Source organism: Sitophilus oryzae, unplaced genomic scaffold (assembly GCF_002938485.1).
Source record: "Sitophilus oryzae breed Bouriz unplaced genomic scaffold, Soryzae_2.0 scaffold_1508_pilon_pilon, whole genome shotgun sequence".
NCBI classification, from domain to species: domain Eukaryota; kingdom Metazoa; phylum Arthropoda; class Insecta; order Coleoptera; family Curculionidae; genus Sitophilus; species Sitophilus oryzae.
Genome location: NW_022146179.1, coordinates 3,132,205 through 3,159,346, shown reverse-complemented (window position 1 = coordinate 3,159,346; position 27,142 = coordinate 3,132,205). Strand labels below are relative to the sequence as shown.

Sequence of the window (27,142 nt, the reverse complement as noted above, 5' to 3'; positions counted from 1 at the left end):
CCTGTTCATATAATTTAAATATAACAGCTAGATAAATTTTTATATATATAACTGTAACACTTTTTAGTTTTATAAAATTATTTTTTTGCTTTATATAATTATACATTAAAATGCATAATGCTTAAAAATACGATATCTTCATTTCACAATGAGATAAAATTATTAGTATTAAAACTCTACCGACAATGATAAGTCGAAAACATCGCAATGGAGAGCGATAGCCAAAAAAACTCATAAACGTCCCGAGGTATAAAACACCTCCTTCAAACTACCCACAAAAAAAGGATCTCCTCAATCCCTCCACAAAATGAGGCTCACTTAAAATTTTGTTAAAAATGCGCGCATTTTTGTTTTACCCTGTATTATGGGTCCTGACCAATAATTGAAAAAAACTGCAAAGAACGGTTCGATAGTCGATAAAACGATGTTTTAGAATCTGGCTGGCAAATTCAAAATTCCTTCAAAAGTTTAAAAAATACTTGTTAAACTTAATGCAAAAATTTGCACTTCACGCTTCAATTGATGCTGTTTAGTTACACACTGTGGTTCAAATTATTATAATTTATAACATTTAAATCTTATACAATATAATGATATTTATATAATTTTAAGTGGCAAAAAAGTAAATTATATTAAATGAATTTATCGGCATCCGCAAAAATGAAGAATGTAGTTTTCATTTTTTTCCACACTCTTTATCTTTTATTTTAAATTTTTAACAAACGTGGCCGAATGTGGCGATAAAATTTATAGAATCACTACTTTAACAGTTGCTTTCTTTAATCAAATTAATCCGAGACCAAAGCTCGGTAAAGCTTTTTTGTTCTAATCTAATTAAAGTAAGAAGTAAAGTAATTTTATTAGAAATAGATTTAAACTAAACTGCATCAAAGGCACGGTATATTTTGGCAAAATGAATTTTACTTTTTATGCCCGTGGATAAACGAAACAGTTCCTGGGTAATACCCATTTTTAGGAATTAAAAGAAGGGCTGTAAAATATTACTTGTTTTCGCTTTATTTTTGCGCGTTTCGTATATTAAGAAAATTGTCAAAAAGGAGGTGTTGTAAATTCAAAACTAGTAATTAAATTAAAAAAGTAATATTATTATATTGTCTTTGAACTAACTCGATGTAAGATAGGATAATTTAAACCCGATTTAACACCCTCTTTTTTGTTTTTTTTTTCATTGCCGAAACCACTGTGGGCCGTCTCAATTGAACGAACATAGAAAGCTTTTATAAAGCGGCCAGTGCGCGCGCAACTTGAAAGCACGTACCAATAAAGGGGAATCGGTACGCGTGTGCCGCGCGTTCGCGGCGCAGCGCGCCAATTATGGAGTGTAGAGGTAAGGAGAAATAACTCCGTGCATTAAAAATGGACAAAAAAAGGGAAGAATTAGGATGGCGCTGCTGTAGCTAGATTCTAAAATTTTAGACATGCGCCGAACATTTTAGAACAGATGATTAAAGACATAAATATTTGACGTGAAGCCGCGGGTTTAAAAAAAAATACAATTTTATTTTCATGTTTCATGAAATAAATTACAGATTTTTATTCAGCAGCAATAGACTAGGCAAATGTCATTCATACGACGAAAAAATATTCTTATCGTTTTAGCTTAAAATTAATAGTAATTATAATTAAGACAAATTTTATTTAAAGTAATAATTGATGATGGGTTTAAAATAAATATAATGCAGCTTTAAAATAACTTCATACCTACATTGATTTAGTATAAAAGTAAGTCAATATGTGGTTTTATTATCGATTATTCAGATATCAGAGCCTCTTTTTATTGTTTCTCATAAGTTATTTCGTAAATCTCATTCAAGATGAAAAAGCTTTAGTTTAAAATTAATGTTAATTATAATTAGAAAAACTTTATTAAAAGTTTAATTGATGATATGGGATTTAAATAAATATAATGCAGGTCAAAAATAACGTAACACATTTTCTGTAGTATAAAAATTAAGCCAATATAATATAATTTTATACTGTACAAGTATTTATTTACGTTTTGCTCCATCGTAGTTGCCATTCATTCAAAATAGTGGATTTTAAATGTTCGATAGTCGGATGGCTTAACTACCTTAATATCAACTACTTCTAGACAAGAATCGTGTGCAGTATTATCTTCTTTTTCACTCCCAGCTATTCCAACATGGCTTGAAACGTGAAATAATATAATTTTATAGCCCTTCCAGATGCTCATGTCTTCCTTGTAGTTCACCCAATAGAATCGTTCTCGCAGCTTCCTCTCAAGTTGGTAGTTGCTATTCATTCAGAATAGTGGATTTTAAATATATTTGGTAGTCGGATGGTTTAACTATCGTAACAATAACTACTTTTAATAATTCTTTTTCTCAATTCTTTGCACTATAATTTGCATCCAACGTATTGTAATATTTTCCTTTGAATTTCGTTTCCTATTGTCCCATGGCTTGAGACGTAATGTTAGTTCCCTTCCAGATCCTCATGTATATGTCCCTTTTCCTTGTAGTCCACCCAATAGAACCTTCCTCTTAGCTTCCTCTCAAGTTGGTAGTTGCCATTCGTTAAGAATAGTGGATTTTAAACATGTTTCGTACTCGGATGGTTTAACTACTGTAACATCATAAATAAATTGTATACCAAATATCAACACATAATGGCCAAACTTCAACAGACTTTAATATTCATAAACCTCATCAGAATAAATTACCTGCAATTTGTTAATTCATTACAACATTGAATAAAAGATGCAAAGTGTTTATACATACTATAATAGATAAATCTTCATTTAAAATTATGTGATAGATCTGCTTGCTTGTAGGATCTAGACTCATAAACTCAATAATTTCTTTTATTGATATAACCAATAAAGTGGTAATGCTGAAATTTTGTTTTTGATTTGAGCAGTAGGGTCCATTATTTCCATTATTTGATGCTGTTATTGCTCTACAAAATGTTGATCTTTATCAAGGGATGTTTATGTGTATAATATTATTATTTATGTGTATAATAATACTGTATGATCGAAAAAACACGGCGTCCAGTGGGCTTGGAAATGAACATCTCGATGACATTCTCCATATCATTTTACATATAAAATGACAGCAATCTTCATTTCATAGGCATCGCTGACGCCGTTTTTTATTCGATCGATCAAATTGTACTTACGTGTGTAATATTCATTTAATGGTTCCTGTTTTAGTTGCTGGTGTTCATATTTTGGTTTTTTATTGTGTTTTGCTCTACAAAATGTTATTATTTATGTGTATAACATTACTTTTTGTGTGTATAATAATACTTATGGGTATAATATTCATTTAATGGTGCCCTTCTTGCTTGTTGCAACTCAGAATTTAAATTAACTTGAGGCAGTAGGTAGAACTTCATCCTCCAATATTTTCCTATGTAAATACTGCAAGTGGACTGTATTTCTGATGACAATTTTATCATAAACTTTAACATCTTGTTCTTTAAAATGAAACCTTATCTGTAGATTTCAAAGCAATATCTAAATGCTTTTGACCATCGCTGTAATGTAATTCTTGTCTGAAAATCAATACCTCATGTCAATTATCATCATGTCTATTATCCTAATGATTTTGATTTTGATAGATTATTAAAATACAGCACTTACAGTTAACTAGTTCTTGAAAGTACCTACAATTTTATTTATTTCCTACTTTTACTTGTTTAAAAAAATGCCAACAATTTGTGCATGTCTGTCAAACTTTAAAATCATTAATAATAAATTTTATTCAGGTTGTAACTTTATAAAAAGGATTGTAAAAATATACTTTGTAACATGTATGTCAATAATCTTACGAAAAATGTTTACTACACTTTTGATTGACTCTAATTTTTGCATATAATACAAATAATACAATACTGAATTATATTATGTATTTTACATACCGTAGGCTTTGCCTTTGCTCTTTATTTTTCCATCAGCTATTCAATCAACTTCGCACCACACACACTTTAACCATTGTTAAATAATAAATAAAGCACAAAATATTGATAAACAATAATTATTTAATATTCTAAAAAATAAAAACAAAACTTTTTTTGGGTAATGTTTGGTTATATTTATTTTTATTCTCTTATCTATGGTTACTTTTCATTTTTTAGAATCATGCGTTTTTAGAGCCACTGTGGTTATTTGGCGAACCCTTATTCTTCCCATTTTGTGACCACTTTTTTCAATAAAAGTCCCGTAAGAGTTATTTCTCCTTACCTCTACACTCCATAGCGCCAATGTATACGTACCATAACCTTGTACCTTTTGCAACTTTTTTAATGCGTTCATGTGTCGACGGTAAGGCACCCAAGTTTTGCTTCCATATAACATGGTCGGGTTTATTATTGCTCGGTACACTGCAAGTTTCGTTTTTGTGCTCAAGTCATGATTGTAGAAAACCCTGTCTTTTAATTTCTAGAATTTCTTTTGAAGCGCTGCTAATTCTGTGCTCAATTTCAGAATAAATATTGGCCTTTTCCTAATTCCAAACTGCCGCATGCCGAAGTAATTGAATTCCGCTACATATTCCAATAGCTCTTCTCCGATTTTATAGTATTGTTATAATTTTTCGGAGAAGTGCATATGATTTTAATTTTATCTATATTCAGTAACGTTGTTCATAAGGTCCCAAGCCTCTTATGCCTAGGTATATATGTGTTCAGCATTTCTTGTAGTTGCTGTAACTTTTTTCTTAAACGTTTTAAGTAGAGCGCAGTCAGAATCAAAACCACTTTTATAAGATTATTTAAACAACTTATTATAAATAATTTATAAATGTAATTCTCGATTAAAGCTATTTTAATCGCTGTATAATCGTTAAGTTTTGTATTTATAAAATTATTTTACCTCAATATTTATTTAATTAAACACAGACGTATCTGTATGAAACTACACAAAGTATTTTCAACATAATACCTTTTGTTATGACTAAGCTCCTTAACAAAATGGAGACCTTTACAAGCTAATAATAAAGAGAGAAAATGCCAATGATTAAATTATTTCTCTTTTGTTCAATGGTTTTAACGTCCAAAGCTTAATATTTTAATGTTCAATTATATCTTTGAGGGATTGGGTTACTTGCGAACCATTAATTTCCGTTAAATAGTGATCTATAATTAGTTACAACAATCGCTTTGATGTGAAAAATACAGTGTGATAAAATAAAAATTATGTGGATTTTTCATTTCAAAATTATAAACAATGTTTCGATTATTTGTTTCACATGTAAGGTCAAGTTGCTCCGTATTTACTATGCATTATACAAGGTCGCTGTTATGTATGGAAACGGTCGAATATTATGTAAAATATAGGAGGTACCGCAAAAAGTTATATATAGGATTTTTAAATATCAATTAGCGGGTAATAAATTCATGTATACAGAGTCGGTCATAAAGTGGCACATCAAAGTTTTATTTTTTTAAATAGAACCACCTGTATATTAATGCATATTTCAATTCTAATCAAAAATCGAAATAACACAATGTACAGGGACATCATTTTAAGTGGTTTTAAAATTTATAATTTTCCTGTTTGGTATTTAAAGATAGTAGAAAGATTTTCTAATGTAATTTTTCGCGAGGATGCCGATTCTCTACACCAAAATTTTTTAAAACGTCAATATTGACAGATACGACGCCATCTTGATTTTTTTTTAAATGGAAATCCCTACATATTTTAGCATGGTCCGGTAGACTTATCTTAGCTAATTTCAAAAATATAGTTTAGTATACTTTGCACTTACCGTTTTCGATATACAGTGGATTTAAAAATGAATTGTTCCAGAATCATTTTAAGTGTCTCACCCAATTTAAAATTTACCTCTTTTCTATTTTAAGATAGTAAAAAGATTTTCTAATGTAATTTTTCGCGAGGATGCCGATTTTCTACACCAAAATTTTTTAAAACGTCAATTTTGACAGATACGACGCCATCTTGATTTTTTTTAAATAAAAACCTCATCAAATTTTAACACCGCCCGGTAGACATATTTTAGCTAATTTCAAAAATATATAGTTTAGTATACTTTGCACTTACCGTTTTCGATATACAGTGGATTTAAAAATGAATTGTTGCAGAATCATTTTAAGTGTCTCACCCAATTTAAAATTTTCCTCTCTTCTATTTTAAAATAGTAAAAAGATTATTAAATGTAATTCTTCGCGAGGATGCCGATTTTCTACATTGATTTTTTTTAAAACGTCAGTTTTGACAGATACGACGCCATCTTGATTTTTTTTTTCTTTAGAATTATTTTAAGCGACTCATCCAGTTTACAATTTTCGAATTTTAAAATTCTTGAAAATGTCAAATTTGACAATTACGACGCTTATTTTTTTTTTGTTTATTTATACTTTGATTCTTCTTCAATATGACCTTTATATACGGGGTGGTCCGAACTGTATTCCGGAAACTTTGGCAGCATATTTTACAGATAAAAATAAGTAAAAAAGTTCGTATAAATGTATGTCCTAACATGCTTAGTTTTGGAGATACAGGGTGTAGAAGTGTCGTTTTTATTTCGATTTTTTCCAAATAATTTGTGAAGTAACGTTAATACTTTGATGAAAATTGGTGTCTGGGAGTTTTTTGATATGAGAAATTTGATTTTGATGTCAATATAACTCCAATTTCTAGAGGGCGCCACAAACATGTGTTTTAACTTTTTTGAAGAGTAATAACTTTTCGTCCGTACGTGTATAAAACTACTCAGTAAAAGAATATTCATTTATAACGATTTTTACGTAAAAAAGGTCTCTTGGTAAAAATTGTTACGAGTAATGGTTCTCGAGATATTGGGAATCGAAATTGACATAATCATTGACATAAATTAAACATGTGGACTAAATAGTTATATATATATATATATATATATATATATATATATATATATATATATATATATATATATATATATATATATATATATATATATATATATATATATATATATATATATCGAAGGCCTTCTATCCGAAGGTGTAGGCTGGACTAAATAGTTACTAGACTGAAATCATAAATTTGAAATGTTCTTTTTGTCAAAAGTTCAACAGAAACTGTTTTATCATACCTTTTCCGCAGAAAAATTTATGATTAATTTAAGAAAATAAAAATTTCCCATATTTATTATTTCAGCCAACTATCTATCTACTCAACGTGTTTATTTTTTTGTCAATGACATGTATTGACTATTTCCATTCGAAATATCTTGAGAAAGGTTGCTTGTAGCGATTTTTACCAAGAGGCATTTTTTACGTAAAAAAGTCAAGGAAATGTATATTTTTTTACTCAGTAGTTTTATACAGGTATGGGCGAAAAGTTATTACTTTTCAAAACAGTTAAAACACATGTAGGTGGCGCCCCCTACAAATAAGAGTCATATTGACATCAAAATCAAATTTCTCAAATTGTTTCTCAAAATGTAAAAAAACTCCCAGACACGAATTTTCAGCCAAATATTGACGTTACTTCAGAAATTAATTGGAAAAAATCGAAATAAAAATGAAATTTCTACACCCTGTATCTCCGAAACTAAGTATTGTAGGACATATATTTATACAAACTTTTTTACTTATTTTTATCTGCAGAATATGCTGCCGAAGTTTCCGGAATACAGTTCGGGCCACCTTGTATATAAAAAAACTTTTATTTTTTGAATATTTAGTTTTAAACTGCTAGTTATTTATCATAAGATAGCTCAATTTATGTAAATTTCATGCATTTGGATACGAATGCCACTCAGTTGTAAGTGAATGGCATTCATATTCAAATACATAAATTTTAGAGGAATTCTTGATTTCAACCCCCTGTATATAGAAAACGGTAAATACAAAGTATACTAAACTATATATTTTTGAAATTAGCTAAAATTTGTCTAACGGGCGGTGTTAAAATTTGATGGGGTTTCCATTTAAAAAAAATCAAGATGGCGTCGTATCTGTCAAAATTGACGTTTTAAAAAATTTTAATGTAGAAAATCGGCATCCTCGCGTAAAGTTACATTAAAATATCTTTTTACTATCTTAAAATAGAAAAGAGGAAAATTGTAAACTGGATGAGTCACTTAAAATAATTCTAAAGATTTCATTTTTAAATGCACTGTATATCGAAAACGGTAAGTGCAAAGTATACTAAACTATATATTTTTGAAATTAGCTAAAATATGTCTACCGGACCATGCTAAAATATGGGGGGTTTCCATTTAAAAAAAATCAAGATGGCGTCGTATCTGTCAAAATTGACGTTGTAAAAAATTGTAATGTAGAAAATCGGCGTCCTCGCGAAAAGTTACATTAAAATATCTTTTTACTATCTTAAAATAGAAAAGAGGAAAATTTTAAATTGGGTGAGACACTTAAAATGATTCTGGAACAATTCATTTTTAAATCCACTGTATATCGAAAACGGTAAGTGCAAAGTATACTAAACTATATATTTTTGAAATTAGCTAAAATATGTCTACCGGGCCGTGTTAAAATTTGATGGGGTTTCCATTTAAAAAAAAAATCAAGATGGCGTCGTATCTGTCAAAATTGACGTTTTAAAAAATTTTAATGTAGAAAATCGGCATCCCCGCGTAAAGTTACATTAAAATATCTTTTTACTATCTTAAAATAGAAAAGAGGAAAATTTTAAATTGGGTGAAACACTTAAAATGATTCTGGAACAATTCATTTTTAAATCCACTGTATATCGAAAACGGTAATTGCAAAGTATACTAAACTATATATTTTTGAAATTAGCTAAAATATGTCTACCGGGCGGTGTTAAAATTTGATGGGGTTTCCATTTAAAAAAAATCAAAATGGCGTCGTATCTGTCAAAATTGACGTTATAAAAAATTTTAATGTAGAAAATCGGCATTCTCGCGTAAAGTTACATTAAAATATCTTTGTACTATCTGAAAATAGAAAAGAGGAAAATTTTAAATTGGGTGAGACACTTAAAATGATTCTGGAACAATTCATTTTGAAATCCATTGTATATCGAAAACGGTAATTGCAAAGTATACTAAACTATATATTTTTGAAATTAGCTAAAATATGTCTACCGGGCGGTGTTAAAATTTGATGGGGTTTCCATTTAAAAAAATCAAAATGGCGTCGTATCTGTCAAAATTGACGTTTTAAAAAATTTTGGTGTAGAGAATCGGTATCCTCGCAAAAAATTAAATTAGAAAATCTTTCTACTATCTTTAAATACCAAACACGGAAATTATAAATCGAGTGAGACACTTAAAATGATGTCCCTGTACCTCAAACCAACGGTTTCCGAGTTATTGACTTTTGAAAATGTCACTTAAACAATTTGATTTAATTAATTTAGATACGTTCAATTTTATTTAACGACACCATTCTGCCGAAACTGTGATACTTAATAATTAATTATTAATAATATTTGACATTAGTTCTCAAGTTAGCATTTATAGATGTATAAAATGAGATTATACCAAGTCTGGAAATTAAAAAAAAATAAGTTTAACATTTCAATTCTTCAATTTATGTACATTGTGTATTACGATTATTGTTTAAAATTGAAGGAAGAATTGAAATATGCAATAATATACAGAGGGTTTCATTTAAAAAAAAAAGTTTAATGTGACACAACTTTATGACCGACCCTGTATACTTAAATTTACTAGTAGGTAATAGGAATTTAAAAATCCATTACAACAGTATCACAGTTTCGGCAGAATGGCATCATTAAATGAAACTGAACATATCGATATTAATTAAATCATATTTGTTTAAGTGATACGTTCAAAAGTCAATAACTCGGCAACGAACGAACTGTATTTCGATTTTTGCTTAGAATTGAAATATGCAATAACATACAGGGAGTTCTATTTAAAAAAATGAAACTTTGATGTGCCACGACCTTATGACTGACCTTGTATACATAAATTTACTACTCGCCAATAGACATTTAAAAACGCTGTAATTTTGGTATTTAACTTTTTGCGGTACCTTGTATATTTTATCTAATAATCGACCATTTCCATACATAAAAGCGACCCTGTATTGTTTTTATGTAGGCTTGGTGCATTTCAATTGATTCTAAAAATTCCGGCCGTAGCGCTCGATACGGCAAAAATCAGAAGTTTTTTTGCTTCGTGAAATAATCGCATTGAAATAATATTAAAATCGTGGCTTTGTCATGATATTTAGGTATTTTAGTTTTTAATAGTGAAGTTATTAAAACTGTAAAACACTCAGGTACGAGGTTTGTGTAATGTAATGTTGTTTCGGGTAGTAAAATTTAAGTGAAAAAGAAACCGAACTGGACGTCGTCGCGTCGCTTTGTGTCACAATCGCCTTAGCGCCTCTCCTATTCAACATATTCATGGCAGCGCTCTCCATTATAGTGGACAGCAAACTGCAGGAGAGAGGATTGGGCATTAGATACAGATATGACGGCGGTCTGTTCGACATAAAAAGACTCAGGGCAAAAACACGTACAAAATTCATCACAGAACTTCAATACGCTGATGACTGCGCTCTAGTTGCAAACACGTTACAACAATTACATGAAATGTTAAACACATACCTGGGCATACGAGGCTTTGGGTCTTAAGCTAAACATCGACAAAACCAAAATCATGTGCACTCCCCCGCAAGATCATAACAATGCTATAAAAATCGGAGAAGAACTACTGGAATATGTAGCGGAATTTAATTACCTCGGCAGTTTGATTTCGGAAAAGGCCAATATAGACTCTGAAATTCAGCACAGGATTAGCAGCGCCTCAAGAGCATTCTGGAAATTAAAAGACAGGGTTTTCTACAATCATGACTTGAGTACAAAAACGAACCTGGAGCGAAACCTGGGTGCCGTACCGCCGACACATGAACGCATTAAACAAGTTGCAACAGAGACACCTTAGACAACTCTTAAAAATCCGGTTGTTCCATCATGTCTCAAACGTAGTTTCAAGTCATGGTTACAAAAAAACCCGCTTAAAATGGGCTGGTCACGTATGCAGAATGCAAGAAAACCGCATACCAAAATCTCTGCTTTACGGTGAGCTTATAGACCGTAAGAGGAGGCCGGGTGGACAGCTCAAAAGGTACAAGGACATTTTCCACCAAAACTTAAAGGGGATTAACATACAGAATCATTGGGAAGAAGCAGTTCACAATAGAACTCAATGGAGAAGAATTGTAAAGTCAGTTAACAGCGACAACCAAAAAGTAAAGAGGCAACAAAGCAATGAGATTTTTGAATGTCAGGAGTGCGGTAGGCAAATAACATCACGTATCAGGCTTTTCAGTCACAGGAAAGCTCATGAAAGAAAACGCCTTGTGTATATTTATGTGTCAAGTATTTTGACATTTTAAGGTTATTGTGACATTGTATAAAACAACTTTGCTTTTGACAAAGTGGCAAATACATTTTTCAGAACGTCAGCATGACATGAGTAGAGAAATGGGGGACTGGTATCATAAAATATACTGCCCGAAATAATAAAAATATGTTTTAAATCGTATTCAATTTTATTGGACGTTATAATTATAATCGTCAAAAAAACGTTATAATCGAAATAACCTCAGTTATGTCTCCGCTAGAAAAATCGGTACGTAACAGCGCTTTCAGATGGGGCGGAGCGTCCGCGCGTACCGTGCACGACTTCCAAGAGTTTAAATGAACAATTTCACATGGGTCGCGTCTGCTCCGTCCATGCTCCGTCCGGATGAGCTATCTTGAAAAAATATACGCGCGGACACTCCGCGCGGAAGGTCCGCTCCGTTTGAAAGCGCTGTAAAACTATGCTAGCCACGGTATCGGTAGCTTAAACATCTAAAAAGGTTTATTACCTTGAATAATAGATTATAATACAAGTTAGACCTTCTGGAGATATCAAAATATTTACTTTCTTATTTTTATTTTTAGAATTTTCACCAATAATTATACTTCCTAGCACTTTAAAGATAATTATATATCTAATACATTTTCAAATCAATCACAAAACATTAACAATTAAAACAGAATATTTAGTTGCGGTGTTATATTTTTTTGTAGAGTTATAATAAAATGTCCTGAAAAATTAGTGTATAAAATGGTCTAATTTCTTAGGGCATCCGATATAGAGATCGACACTGCAATATGTTTGGAAGGACAATTTTATTTAAAAGTCACTCTATTAAAAATGTTAATCATTCTATTTTAAAAACTATAACTTTAATGTTAAATATATAAGGATCAGACTTACTAAATGCATTTTGTCAATTTTTTTAAGATTTTCAACCAAAGGTGACATTGCAAACTACAAACACAGAGTTACAATATGATACCAGAAACAACGTGTTAAATAAATTTTATCCCATTCGCAGTAAATGGCGAAAATACCTTAAACTTCCTATGTGCTGTATGTCCATTGGCAGTAGACAAGCAAATAGAAGTATGTCCTTGTAGGCTGTAGATATACTGGTGTTTGTTTGTCATTGCCAGATGAAGAGTTTTTTTTTGTGCTACAACTTCTGTATTTTTTGAATAATACTACTTAAAATAATGAATGGAACTACGACTGGGGACCATGTAGTTGGGGATATGGACTGTGGTAGCAGAAAAATAAAGAGAAATTTAACGTCTAAAAGACGGTTAATAATTTTTTCAATTTTCTCAGATATCATCGAAACTAGATTTTTCACATATAGGTGTACTATTTTTACGCTTTGTCCATTTTTCAAGTATACTAGTTTTTCGTTAAATTTCTTGCAAAAAGCATGGTAGTTTTTCTTTGTTTGCCAAAATTCGAAAAAATGGGCAAAATGCATCTAGAAAGTCTGCTGCTCATATTTGAATCACCATGTATATCGATGAATATAATTTTCAAATATAGCTTACCATTTTTATAAAAAGATTGAAGTGTGTTAATTTAATTGACAGGTAAAATTGATTGGTTAGTTATCGTTAAATTAAACGGTGTGTGTCTACATATAACGTTTTATGTGTCAGTTAGGACTAATAAGCCAGTTGCGTTACATCACTGCGAAATTATTCTAGGAATGCCTAGAAAAGCTGAACAAATTAAGCAAAGAAAATAAAGTCCTCCTGCTCTGGGTGCCAGTACATCACGGGATAGAAGGTAATCAAAAAGCAAACAGTCTGGCTAGAAAAGGAGAAAACACTCTAACTAGACCAGAACCGTTCTGCTTCTCAAGTGGAAACCATCTTAAAGCGGAACTCAAGAACCTAGGAGACATCAGTAACCTGAACTGTGAATCGTCCAACGTTCTAAGACACCAAAAGAAATTTCCGAGGACTTACGAATGAAAAAAATCAAAGATTTTTCTTGATTTAAGTAAGAACAATATTCAGCGTGTAACTTGGTTTTCAACAGTCTCGTAAATGATTAACTCAGTAGATTGAAGCTAAACGGCGAATGCAGACTCTGTGGAAAAAATTGGGGAAACACCTCATCTCTGAGTACTCCGAGACTACAACCATTCGTGCCATAAACTTTGGTACGACTGGTATCGGAGATGGAGAACTAGCAATTTGCATCTACAATAATCTACATCTTAGTGAAGTTGGAAATTGAAAATATGAAATTTTATTACAAAATTGTATTTACGGTTTAATAGTTATTTATGGTACTAGTGTGTTATCTTACATATAAAGCTTAATTTTCATGCATCCGTTGTCCGACGATACCTTGATACGAAATTAATTTTGTTGGTAGAATTTAAAGACTTTGATTGGTTATAAAATAACGCAGTTTTTAAATTTATTGCATTTTCATGCCTCCGTTTATCGGATATACGTTGGTGTCATTTTATATTTTCGTTTCCATAACGATTTTGCTATTTTACTTATATTTTTATTAAGGTTAGATTAAATTTGTCAAAAAAGTGTCAAAACGTCCGTTATCGTATGAACGGGTTCGTTGACGGGCTGAAGTAAAATATTTACGGATAAAAAGTGGTGCGAAAACACTATGACCAATCAGAGCACCGTCGGACCATCGTATCAACGTATAACGGATGCATGAAAATCAAGCTTAAGTGACGCTGGGAAATGTTTAGCACTGGAGGCCTTAGGCCGAGAGAGCTAATTTTCTCAAGTGACTTATACATATATATGTTATAACACGCGAGTGCTATACAAATTTTTTCCAACATCAGAACTGTTTCATGTCCAATCTTTAAAGAATAACTGATTTAAAAGGATCTACCAGTTTTACTTTCATTGTTGCAAATTAATAAATTATCAGGGTGCGTTTATGTTACTATGCAATATAGATCATAGATAAATGAAACAAGTTTAGATTGGAAAGTGCCCATAAGGACAATGTAAATACTATTTGGCGCTATTCTTGCAACGGTCGCGACCCAAAACTTTTGAAAATTTCGGAGCGGTTCGGCTTTTTCCGGAATTATATCGCCAAATATTGTTTATTCAAATTTATTATTATTTTCGTTTAATTTTATAAATAAAATACAGTGTGTTGCATACAAGAAACTTTATTTTATATAAGGACGCATGTATTAAATACCTATGAAACATTGGAAACCGACGTTATGCCACGATCCACGATGTGGTTTTTGCAGTTCACAGTTCACAGTTCACAGCACAGCTTTTTAAGTTTTTAATGCCACTTTTTCACAATTATCACCGGTTGAAGTAAATAAAACTTGAATTAAACTCACAAGATAGCAATTATTACTTTGAAAATGGACGCTATAAACATTTTTCGGAATTTCTTTAATGAGAGCGGTTTGGATGTTGAAAGATTATTATGATATTTGAAGATTCTGACTTTGACAAGAGAAAATTATTTCTGTTTTTGTTTGCCGTTGTTCTTAGCGACCGCTATAGCAGCGCCAGATCGCGTATAACGGTCGCGACCCAAAATAATTTCGCGGCCTAAAATTTTTACGGGCTTTCCAATCTAAACTTGTTGCATTTATCTATGATATAGATGTGCGTTTTGCTTTTTTGGAAGTAATAAATAGCACTGACATTAAGACGTTATTTAGATAAATCGCGATTTTTTAACGATAAAATAGTGAATGAAAGTCAGATTTTAAAGAAAAATGATTCAGGAAGATCTTCCGCAAGTACTTGGACCTACAACATCCTGAGCAATACACTGGCCACTGTATGAGAAGATTATCCGCTACATTACTTGCAAATGCAGGAGTGAACATTTTTAACGTTTTCATAAAAAGACACGGAGGATGGCGATCTGCAATGGTTGCGAAAGGATATATTGAAGAGTCCATCAGCAATAAAATAGAGATTGCGAAAAAGATTCAAGGTGCTGCAAGTGTTCCAGAACGAGCCGTTATAATGACAGAGTCTATTTCAAGCAGTGGAGGGACAGCATTTGGAGGCATACAAGGTTTTACAATTTCTGAATCTACAAAAAAGTCATTTTCATTTAATGCTAATGTTAATTTAAATAACTCATTGAATTAGTAATTTAAGAATAAAGCTTAATCGTTTCTATAAAATGGGGTGGCTAGGTTATAACACACTAGTTTGTTATAACTTCAAAAACTCACGCGTGTGTTATTATTTATTTTATATGTATACATGTACAAGTAGTGGCTGTTAGATAAATTTTATTTATAAACAAGCAAAACAAATCGTAAAAATAATATAGTTTATTAATAACTATTAAAAATCATTAACAATTTTGTAAAATTGCATTATTTTGCGAAATTATACTAAAATATTAGAAAAAAATGAGATTTCATACTTTCACATGGACAAATATTATTATATTATGATACGAGTAAAATGAATTATATCTTTAAACTACTAAAAAAACAATTTATTGTATTATTAAGCCAAATTTTCAAAAAAAAAACAAATTTTATATAGATAAATAATTATTGTACTCACCGAACTGAAAAATTGACAAAGGACCGCAGAAAATGATTTTTTCCTGCGCCTGACATTTTTGGTTACACTAATCACATTCAAAATACGGTTTTATTTTATTTTATATCGCAGTTAATGGTAAAACATGAAAATATTTTGTTTTTAATTAAATTTTAGGAATTCACATAAACGTATATTTTTTGTTTATAACTTAAACTTATCTACTCTTGTATTTTTTTATACCTAGCAGAGTTCGAAATAAAAATCAATCGCACTAAACAATAGTCCAAGATTTAGCATGGAGATGAAGTATTAACCAACCGAAGCATGGTTTCAATTACCTTGGCGCAACTTAATCAGAAAAGATCAAAGCGCGGTTTGACAGTGCTATACATTTGAAGAGAAGACAAAACGTCAATTCCGCTAGTTAATCAATGATTTAAAAGAAAAACAAACTGGACATTGGGGGAAAGTTTGTTTCATCGGAAATTATTATATAGTGTCTATTTATACTTTCAAGAACTATTAGGTTAATAATAGACAAATTTAGGCAAATTAATTTTTTTAAAAACAAAAGAGTGAAATATATTATTAAAATCACTCCACTTTTTCATTTTTATACAACAGATGTGTAATATAACAGTTCCATTTGTAATGTATACAACTCTTATAAAACTGTTTTATACACCCGCGAAGCTTCCATTAATGCGGTTGATCTCTTCAAAATATTGTAATACGTTTTTATTTTAAAATAATATCACTAAGATCTATAACAAATTAAAATTCTATATCGCTGAAAAGCTTAAAAACAAGGGCGTAGATAAGGGGTGGGGGGGTACTGGGGGACAGTACCCCCCCCCCCTGACGCTTGACGAGATACGAGAATTGAAATTCAAAAAGTCATTGACTATGAAAGGATTTTTTTTAATTAATATCCGACATAAAGGAACACTTTGTATGCTTTTAATTATGTTGATTTATCGTTTATAATATGTTCGACCTAATTAAAAGCATACAAAGTGTTCTTATTGGCCAGGATAGATTAGTGGGGTTAACTCTAATCAATATCCATAAAGATATTGAAATAAATGTTGATGCTGTTATTGATAAGTTTTCCAAACAGCGTACTAGAAAACTTGATTTTGTTTTGTAGTTTTATTTATAGTTTATAGTTTTTATAGTTTTTTTTTGATAGTTTAGAGTTTTTTATTTATAGTTTATAGAAAATTAACTAATAAACGTCGTTGTTTCATTTTTGTTTATGTTATTTACAAATCTATATTTTAATTTTTGTGTTATGTTTTTATATATTTTCGAAGACAAAAAAATCGCCGTCGTTTTAATTCGACAAAAAAATTCCGACGGTGATTTTTTTGCGACTTAATCATAGTACCACCCCCATAGGATACACCTATCTACGCCCCTGCTTAAAAATGACTATTTTTATGAAGTCATGGCCAACTATGGTTTCCATTAAAAAAACATATGTTTGTGTCCTAAAATGACAGGCTTTAGAAAAAATCAGAAAACACAAACTCATTAGATAATGTGATTATCTAGATACGTCTACAAGAAACCGTTGACGTTCTTGTAAATGTATCTGTTTTAAAAAAAGTAAAGTGTTCGCGAATAGTTGAATTTAAATATTTTAAATAGTTTTTTCTTTACTATTTGATTTTTTTTTGCTTCCGACGACGGAAAGAGATAAACTTTCCGAAACGTTAAGCATTTTTTTCTTTGTTAGGCTAATTTTTATTACTGTAAACATAACTTCTGACAAGCAGTGTCCGTTTAAGTTTAACGCAGAAGTGTTTACAAAAAATAACTATTTTATTTTGTAGATTTTTTTGCAGTGCAGTGGCGAAATACCCATAAAGAATTTTTTTGGAGAGATGAATCCGCCACATAGGTATAGACATTTTTTACAACTTTTATCTGAAGATTTTTTGTCTAAAATAGATTATAATGGAATAAGCAAGTTTTAAAATAGCCAAAATTTGTTTTTTTAAAGATCTAGTGAGCCATAAACTTTTTTAAAAATCCAAAATTATAAACATATTTATGACCCCACAAAACTGCAATTCTTTCCCCATTTAACCGACTCTCTATCTCCAGTAGTTTCCGAGATACCCACAGAGAACATCGTAGGAAGCTCACCCTGTATAGTATTTTGAAACTAACTATTATTATTATTTGAATAGTTTAATTTGATTATTAAGACTAGATTAATTTAAAATAAATTTGATCATATTTTTTTTTCTCATAATAATACCAGAAAACCAAAATTATATGATAACGCACTTTTCAACGCACTTGAAGGAAGATATAGTGTAGGTATCTATCACAATACTTAATAGAACTACCACAGTTAGAAGAAAAACAAAAAGAAGAAATACCCAACTATTTTCACCTACTACAAAATAAACGAATATAATCTCTTAAAGACACTACACAACTACTTCTTGTATTCTACACTGAACAAATTATCAAACTTACTAATTTATCAAACAAAAAGAAAAAATAATCAAATTATCCCTTCACCTACTACTTAACTACAAAATAAACTATATAACACTACTAAACTATTTCTGGTGTTCTACACTAACATGCTACACTAAACACTATAATAAAACTTAATAAATTAATCTAATTTTACACTACAACTACAAAGAAATAAGAACATTTTTTAAAACTAGAAGAAACAGCACTTCCATACGTGCGATCAGGATAATAGGTCAAGCGGACAAAGAATATAAAATACTTTAAAATGTGCATTCAGAAAGAAAAAATACCTCGAAAGTTATCTAAAAGATCGCGCACACTATACCTACACGGACCAGACCAGTAAAATATACCAGTGAAGGTGACCGTGTTATTTAATAGAGTAGAGCACACTAGACCAGTACCAGCACGTACCGCCACAAGCCACGACCGTCAAAACAGGTCGTGTCGGTCAGGGACAAATATGACCGACAAATATTTATGCCTGGTCGTGCTGGTCCGACCTAATATGCGCACCGGCGAACCAGCACACCTCCACAAACATGCAAATATTGAAGGGTTCGTCAGTATTTCGAGTACGCTAGCTGGCTCAAGTCGCATGATGTAGGTTAGATTTCGATTATTTTTGTTCGAACCTTTAAATCGTTTTAAATATGAATGAAGAAAAGCTTATTTTACTGGTACAAAAGTATCCAGAGCTGTGCGATACGAGCCAAGCATTTTATATATAGAGACCAAGAAAGAAAAGATGCAATATGGGAGTCGATAGCAAAAAAAAATAATCAATTTTGAATTGTGACATTCGAAAATATTGGAAAAACTTTTCTTCGAATCTTTTTAATTCAGGAAACAAATGATGAAATTCGCCATATTGCTTTCTCTTTTGATTTATAGGGTGAACCCAAAATCTTCTTTTTTTCTTAGCTTCCTTCTCTTCCTCCTCTTCCTCACACAACATGGCTAAAATAATAATTTCTTCCTCTGAACTACTCATTTTCAATACTTCTATGTTGCACGCTCTAGTAGTTGAGCCTTGACAACTGTACTTTTTTCGAAACTCTCGCTTATGTTGCTGGTCTGTGGCGGTAAAGTGTGCGACGTCATGCAGGATGCAGGTTTGTGCTGTGCTGGTCCGTACTGGTCCGTGTAGGTATAGTGTGCGCGATCTTTAAACCAACATTTCTATTTCTTTCAGTGAGAAACATCGGCCTCATAAGCCTTGAAGAATTTGTCGGGTATTTACAATTGTCTAATTGTATAATTACCAGCTTTTATAGCATATCTAATAGATAAAAAGTATCTGGTCGATTAGTAACCAATTGGCACAGTCCGAAAAATATCGATTTTTATTTTTTCTGTTTTTATTGGTCGCTTAAAAATTCAGTGTAACAAAAACTATTTTTCTATATTAAAATACAGAGAAACTGGCCCTGCCATCTAGCATGGATCTACTTTAAAAATACATATATACAAGGCTGTTAGTAAGAAGTTTCACTTTAAATATGCGCACATAGTGCACACACATTTTTTTTATTATTATATGAACTTAGTAGGTACAATCATAACATTTAGACCAGTCGACTGCCGTTCGTGTTTCCTTTGTGCAAATCTCCTCGATCTCCATTCAGTAGGCGTCGTTTTTGAATAGAAATTAAGACGACTCCACTGTTTCGATGCTCGGTTGTTTGTCTCTTCTCGCAGATTCATACTTCCCCCCACCCCTCGCCAATTCCGTTCTTACTTTATCTCACTCTCTCCTCGCACCCTTCTCTTTCTTTTCTCCAACCACGGCCTACCGCGACATCTTTATTCTTAGAGTCAGACAATATACAGAGAGACACATTCACCTTTATAGAGGGACAGACAATTTGCGGCTCTATAGGGACGTTGTTGTTAGATCCGGCTCGTGGTTGGAAAGTTGGGATTAAGAAAATATATCGGGAAGTGAATTTGAAATAGTTTTCTTTATTTGTAGTTGGTTTACTTGTTTTGATTAGTTTATCTTAGAGGTATTCGTAGCGCACAAGAATGAGCGAGAATATCAAATAGTTTATTTAACTAAGCCTGTTTGACACGGTCGAAGAGTACTTGGACAAAGTTGAGCGGATGCTGCCATATCATCATCATCATCCATCCACTGCTGAACAAGAGCGTCCCGAACCTAATCTAACCACTTCTTCCTATTTTGTGCCACTTCCTGATCCAGTTTCCAGCCAATCTCTAAATATCATCTGTCTATCGACTAGGAGGTCGTCCTCTGCTTCTATAGGCCTCGTGTCTTGGTCTCCATTCCACAAGTTTCTTTGTGGAATTAATCATTAATCAATAGGTCATTTAAGATATAAGACAGATATCACCATATCCCTTACTCCTGTTCGATTTCGTATGGTATGACTGGGTATTTTATCCCTAAAGCTTCATTCAGAACCTCGCAATTAGTGGAATAAATTAGTGGTTTCAATTACACTTTATACTTTTTAGTTTACGATCATTCACAGTTGTATCCATAGACAGAGCCTAATATTTTTAGCTTGTAAAACAATCATCTTTTGATTTCTAACCACAATTTCTCTTGAACGAAGATAATCAAAGGCCAAACTGACTGATTTCTCGCAAATTTTGAAGTATAATTAGTGCAAAGTTAAAAGTTTGATAACTTTTTCTACTAATTGAAAATGTCTACCACTAATTTTGACATTCTGATGCTAATGCTTACATTGAAATTAAAGGAACAAACTTCTACGCTAATTAAAACCACTAATTAATTCCACTAATTGAGAGATTCTGAATGAAGCTTAAGTGTAACTCCCTACAATGGACTTTTCTATTTTCCGTTGCATCACCATCATTTTTTTGCATGTTCTTTTTTTGTCAAAGTAAGTGTTTCAGCTCCTTACGTGAGGGCAGGCAAGACACACTGGTTAAAGACCTTTCTTTTTAAATATATTGGAAGATCAGATCTCAGTATATGTTTTAGTTTACCGAATGCCGCCGACGATAAACGTATTCTTCGTAGAATTTTGCGTGTCTCATTATCTCTTCTAATACCGATCTTATATCCTAAGTATTTATATATATGCACTTGATCCAAAAGTATGTTAATAATGTGTAAATTACCACTCAGTACTAGGTTTTTCGTTGATAAGTTAATTTTAAAAGATAGATCGTTAATAGTTTTAATCTTCACTTTTTCCGAAGCATCATTTAGCATATCCAGCATATTCTGTGCTTCCTGTATGTTGTCTGTTAGTAAAACAATATCATCTGCAAAACAGAAATGATTTATCAATTTGCCATAGATGTTAATTCTTTAGTAATAATTATAACATTGTATCTTGCTGTAGCAAAACCCGTCTTATCCGAAATATGTTTGTGTTTTTCTCTTTAAAAATTAAGTATTAATTTTAATTTTTAGAAAAATGAGATACAAAACAATGATTCCACTCAATGGACACGTCCAACCACATTTGTTGGGTTCATACATGTAATGCCATTACATTGACCACATGCCATAGTGCAGGTGAGTCCCATTCGCTTGTAAAAAGCATTTACATGCTTTTTTACAGCCTCCAGAAGAGCAATTGCAAATTTTTTTCTCTAAAACCTATGTAGGAGCAATGGGCTGCTCTGAATGTATTGGATTCATCTCTCGATTTTTCAGATTCCAACCCCAATCTTGCGGTGGTAAATTGTTATTTAACCAAGCCTGTACCATGCGATATTTTCAGATCTGTTTTCTCAATACTATAATTATATAACATATCACTATGGTAAAAATGTCACTGTTGTTTTTGATGGCTATGAAGAGATACAGACCAAAATTGTGGAGCAGAATCGCAGATCTGCAGGTAAAAAAATGATTCCAATTGTATCTTTCTCGAATTTATCTGCAGTGAAGGTACCAAAGGCAGATTTTTTGTCAAATAACACCAACAAAAGCAACTTCATTCTTGCGCTCATTGTAACTACAGCGGTCGCAATAAATGACAATTTACCAGAAGGGAATGTAGCAGTAGTTAGCGAAGATACGGATATTATAGTGTTACTGATTCATTATTGCCAGAAGAGACTGTTTATGATTCGTCCGGGAAAGGTATCAAAACCAAATAAAATAATCGACATATCGGCCTTACAACAAAAATTGGGGAGATCTGAAGAATGTGATTCTTAGTGTCCACTCTATATCTGGTTGTGACACAACGTCTGCTGTGTTCAATAAAGGGAAGATTAATTTAGTGAACACCATCCAGAAGAAAAAGTTATGTGAGCTATTAATAGAATTTAATAATCCCGAGGCTACAAAGGAGAAGTTAGAAGATGTTACATCTCAGTTTTTATAGCAGCATATGTTAAAAACTCGACAAAAAAAGTAGATTTGGATAGTGTCAGATACATGCTTTATCAACAGTACGTAGCTAAACGAAGTCTTAATACCAACTTCAACTTGGCATCATGACCACCTACCTCCAATAGTGCGAAATATCATGGACTTGAGTTTTTCATCAGGTAAGTTAAATTTATGTTGCATTCAAATGTTAAACTAAATTCTCATTTTTATCTTACAGGTACAGGTTTGGTTAAATAACAATTTACCACCGCAAGATTGGGGTTGGAATCTGAAAAATCGAGAGATGAATCCAATACATTCAGACCAGCCCATTGCTCCTACATGGGTTTTAGAGAATTTTGTTTGCAATTGCTCCTCGGGAGGCTGTAAAAAAGCATCATATACATGCTTTTTACAAGCGAATGGGACTCACCTGCACTATGGCATGTGGTCAATGCAATAGCATTACATGTATGAACCCAACAAATGTGGAAGTGAATGAGATAGGAAATCCTATTTTTGATCTAAGGTTTTTCTTATTTTGTTATTAAACTGTTAAAAAAACTGTGTTAAAAAACACATATTTAAAAAAATTATCTCCGCAACTGGTAACTTACCTTTATTAAAAAGATCGTTTTTATAGGAACTTGTATCCTAATAAATTTTTTGGTCTCGAGATTTATCTCAAAAATGCTTTCATTTGAAGTTAAAGACAGAATGGTGGGTTATTAAAACAATCCTCCTAAATTAAAGAATTCGCACCTGCGCCACTGAAATTCTAAAAATTTTGTTTCTTTACCTATGTGGTAGGAAATTTTCTTCTCTTCAATTTTTTACTCGTGACTTTTTTCCTAAAATTCGTAGTTTTAGAGTTATTGAAGAAAAAGTAAAAAAAGACCATTTTTACCCCTTGTAGGGGTGGTTTTGGAGTGACGGGCTCAACGTTTCATCGCTGGGGTTTCAGGATGTTTAAAGATCTACAAAATGAAGCTTCATGCCAAATTTCAGCTTGTCTCTAATTTGTTGAACCTCGGCCTGCATAGGCTCTGGGCTATAGTCAACTCAGCGCTGAATATGTCCATGGTTGGCAACTAAAGGTTTAATAATTGATTTCAAAAATAATTTAACTTATATATAATGCATAGTTATAAATAACCAAAATAAAAATGGTCTGCAAAATCTAGGATGGCAGCGACGACTAAGCTGGGAATAAAACGAAGGAACATAAATATCGTAGCCCGTGCATGGGCCGTAATGTTGCGAAATTAGAAACTTGCGGCTGGTATTATTCGACATATCGAAACCAGATGTGTCTATTGTAAGCCCAAATTAAGTTTTGTGTAAATTTAGTGACTGCGAGAGCAAAACAAACCATCGAGAAACGAATGCTACAGCGGGTCGAAATGTCAATTAATTTTAATTAAGAATAATAGAAATACGTTTACGCTGTAAATGTGCTCGTCGCATTAAGAAAAATTCATACTGCGTATGATGATATATCCAGATTATATCCTAGAGATTGCTTTTGGTAATAACTTCATTTTTATTACTCATGCGGGGAAAGTAGCATCTTTTCGCATTCTTTGGGAGTCGAAAAGACGCTAATTGCCCACTTCACAATTACCACACTAGTTTTGAGCAAATTTAATGTCGATTTGAGTGCGACAAGTAAACTTCTCGCATCCAGATTTTCATTGGCACACGCAAATTGACAAGCAAATAAGACAGTCTCGAAGTGTCAATATTAAAGAAGTGAGGTTGATATTTAAATATTTTTAATTTTTTTGTTTATTTTATTACGTTGCTTTTTAATATGTCTCTTTTATTATATTTCATCATGTAAACAAATAATTAAACACCATTATGAATGAGCAACGTTAAAATTCCTTCATTGTCTACTCTAAAATTCGATTTAAAAATTTGAAGTTTTTAATGTCATCTTTTGCATTCATCTATGGGGTGTTCCAAAAGTATTTTTTGTATTTTAATAAGTCTCTTTTGTTTATGATGATGAAAAGACACATATTAAAAAGCAACGTAATAAAAAATAGTATGTGCAACTAGTATGTACATCTTACAACGCCATAAGTGGTAATAACAAGTAAGAGGATGCTATTAATGCACAAACTAATCACAGAATTTAATAAAAACTAAAGGAGAATAAAATAACTTTGAAAGTGGTGTAATGTGCTTATCAATCAAACTTACTTCTCTGACTGCAGTCAAGGGTAATAAAGAACCTTTATTGTCACGTTCTCTTTCAAAATATTTTATCGGGGAAGCATCAAGCTCTTTGCTTCGACTGTTTAAATGCTTCGGCATATTTTCAACACACAAATTACAAGAAATGCAATATAAAAAATCGAAAATTTAGTTCTTAAAAGAACTGTTAAAAAATACTATGATAATAGGCAAAAAACGAGAATTACTCCCAAAGATTCGACAACAACACGATATTATACAAAATAATGACTGACATTAGGATAATTGTCAAAGAATAAACGACAACCTTGCTGAAAACGGCGCAATATGACCAACATGGCGATAATAAAATTCGGTTTAAACTAATTTTTGCATCTTTAATCTAAATAAAATATCTGTTACAATCCTTTGCTCTATTAAGTCAAATGAAGAGCTGCTCGGTATCTTAAATTATTCAACAAATTTAAACATTTTTGCCAAAACTTTATTTAGTCAGGTTTATAGACTTTAGTGTCAATATCACTATGATTGATGACGTACATCGGAAAATGTTTTGCGATTACTATATTTTTACTGCTTAAAATAACACGATTAAAGATAAGGTCTAGACATATTATTAAAATAATTAAGCTACAAACTTAGTTTTTCCTTATATAATAGACAGATGTTTTGGACTTCAAGTTTTACCTAGAAAAGAGGCTAAAAGTCAAATACTTTGGCTACAAATTTCTTCAAACTTAGCTTGTCTTATAAACATATTGGACCACTGCGTTGGATTCTTGGAAAATTTACCGCTGCCATCTCAAATAATGTTTGTTTAATTTATTGGGGGGATATCTCCACCGTAGACGACCGACAGGTTAGGTAAATATTTCCATTCACTTAATTTCCTTATTTTATATTTCATCCAATTTAAATGCTAAATATTCGAATAGAATCATTTTCAGATACTTAAACACTACTCTTTAAAAGTTGTGTGATTTGAAGGGCATGTTTGAAAAAGTGTAGTTTGAAATGTTGAAAAAAACACAATTATCGAATATTTTCTAAAATTTATTAATTTGAAAAACACAACACTTTCATGACATACGATTTTAAATAATATAGACACTGTGAAGAAATTCGATACAATAAGCCTATAATTTTAGTCGGCCTACTATTTAGTTGCAAAAGTGAAAATAATACATACTTATGAAGCCGATCGGCCGACTATTTGATTGCATGTGAGCGCGGCTCCATAAGAATATATCGGTTACAAATATGCTATTAAATAGTCGGCCGATTAAAACTTGCCCGTCAGCGCATAGCCTAATGCAATGTAATCATATATTAGGCCGATCAGCTCCATAAGAATATATTGCTTTAACTTTTGAAACTAAATGGTCGGCCGAGTAAAAATTACATGTTAGTGCGTACCCTGATTATCCTAAAAAAACTCAAAAGAGAAAGACTTGTTGAATTTGTTTAGAAATATGGAATAATACTTTTATTCAAATATGCGATAATTGTTTTCTTTGAGTACCTAGTGTAAGTTAAAAATTAATGAATAATTTGATCCACTTTTACAAAATTTGTATTAAAATGACCGTCTTTCCGACTGAGGACTTCATTGGGGTACGAGCCATCGTTGGGGAACCATGAACGAACCTAGTTTGGTTCCAATCGACCCATAATTAAGATAATAAAAAAATAAATTCCGATCATTTCGTTTATTTAGAGACATCAGTTCCAAACGTCAAGGGCGTCATCCCGTAGCCCGTCCCCAATTATGCATAAAATCGACCCGCATTTTTCTTCAATATCAAATCCTTAGTCCCACCCTGATGAAACGTCGCGCGTCATGTCCAACTTTGCAGGGCCCCTGTGCGCAGTTGCTCACATGGCCTACCCACCAAATTTGGTCGTGATCGGACGACATCAACTTTTGACGTTTCTTACGTCAAAACTGTCACTTACGTCAAAATGAAACGTATAGTACACGGTTAAGTTAGCTTTAGTTCAATCTATTGATGTATCAAATTTTATTTAAATCGGAAGATTTTTTCGCTATTGATGATGGAGTTTCATAATTAGGGCGCGGATTTATAAGCATTAAAATGACTAAAATAAGCACTTAAAAAGACCAAAATACTTCGAAAATAAGCACATAAATATGCACGTAAATTTAAAAAACCATGAAAAAAAAATAATATTTTTTATTAATTTAATATTTTTTAATAAACGAGCATTAAAAATTATTATGCAGAACAACATAAACTACATATTATACACTT

At 31.7% G+C, this 27,142-nt stretch overlaps 2 long non-coding RNA genes across 2 annotated transcripts; both read right to left on the bottom strand.

The window, feature by feature from the left end:
• Window positions 1–2,137: 2,137 nt before the first annotated feature.
• On the bottom strand, window positions 2,138–3,080 carry LOC115878310. Its single transcript, XR_004049491.1, has 2 exons — window positions 2,763–3,080; window positions 2,138–2,704 (listed from the first exon to the last, which is right to left on the bottom strand). It is a non-coding gene; the product is annotated as an uncharacterized LOC115878310 (long non-coding RNA).
• Window positions 3,081–3,298: 218 nt separating this feature from the next.
• LOC115878309 lies at window positions 3,299–3,533 on the bottom strand. The gene is made up of 2 exons (XR_004049490.1): window positions 3,477–3,533; window positions 3,299–3,406 (listed from the first exon to the last, which is right to left on the bottom strand). It is a non-coding gene; the product is annotated as an uncharacterized LOC115878309 (long non-coding RNA).
• Window positions 3,534–27,142: the final 23,609 nt, after the last annotated feature.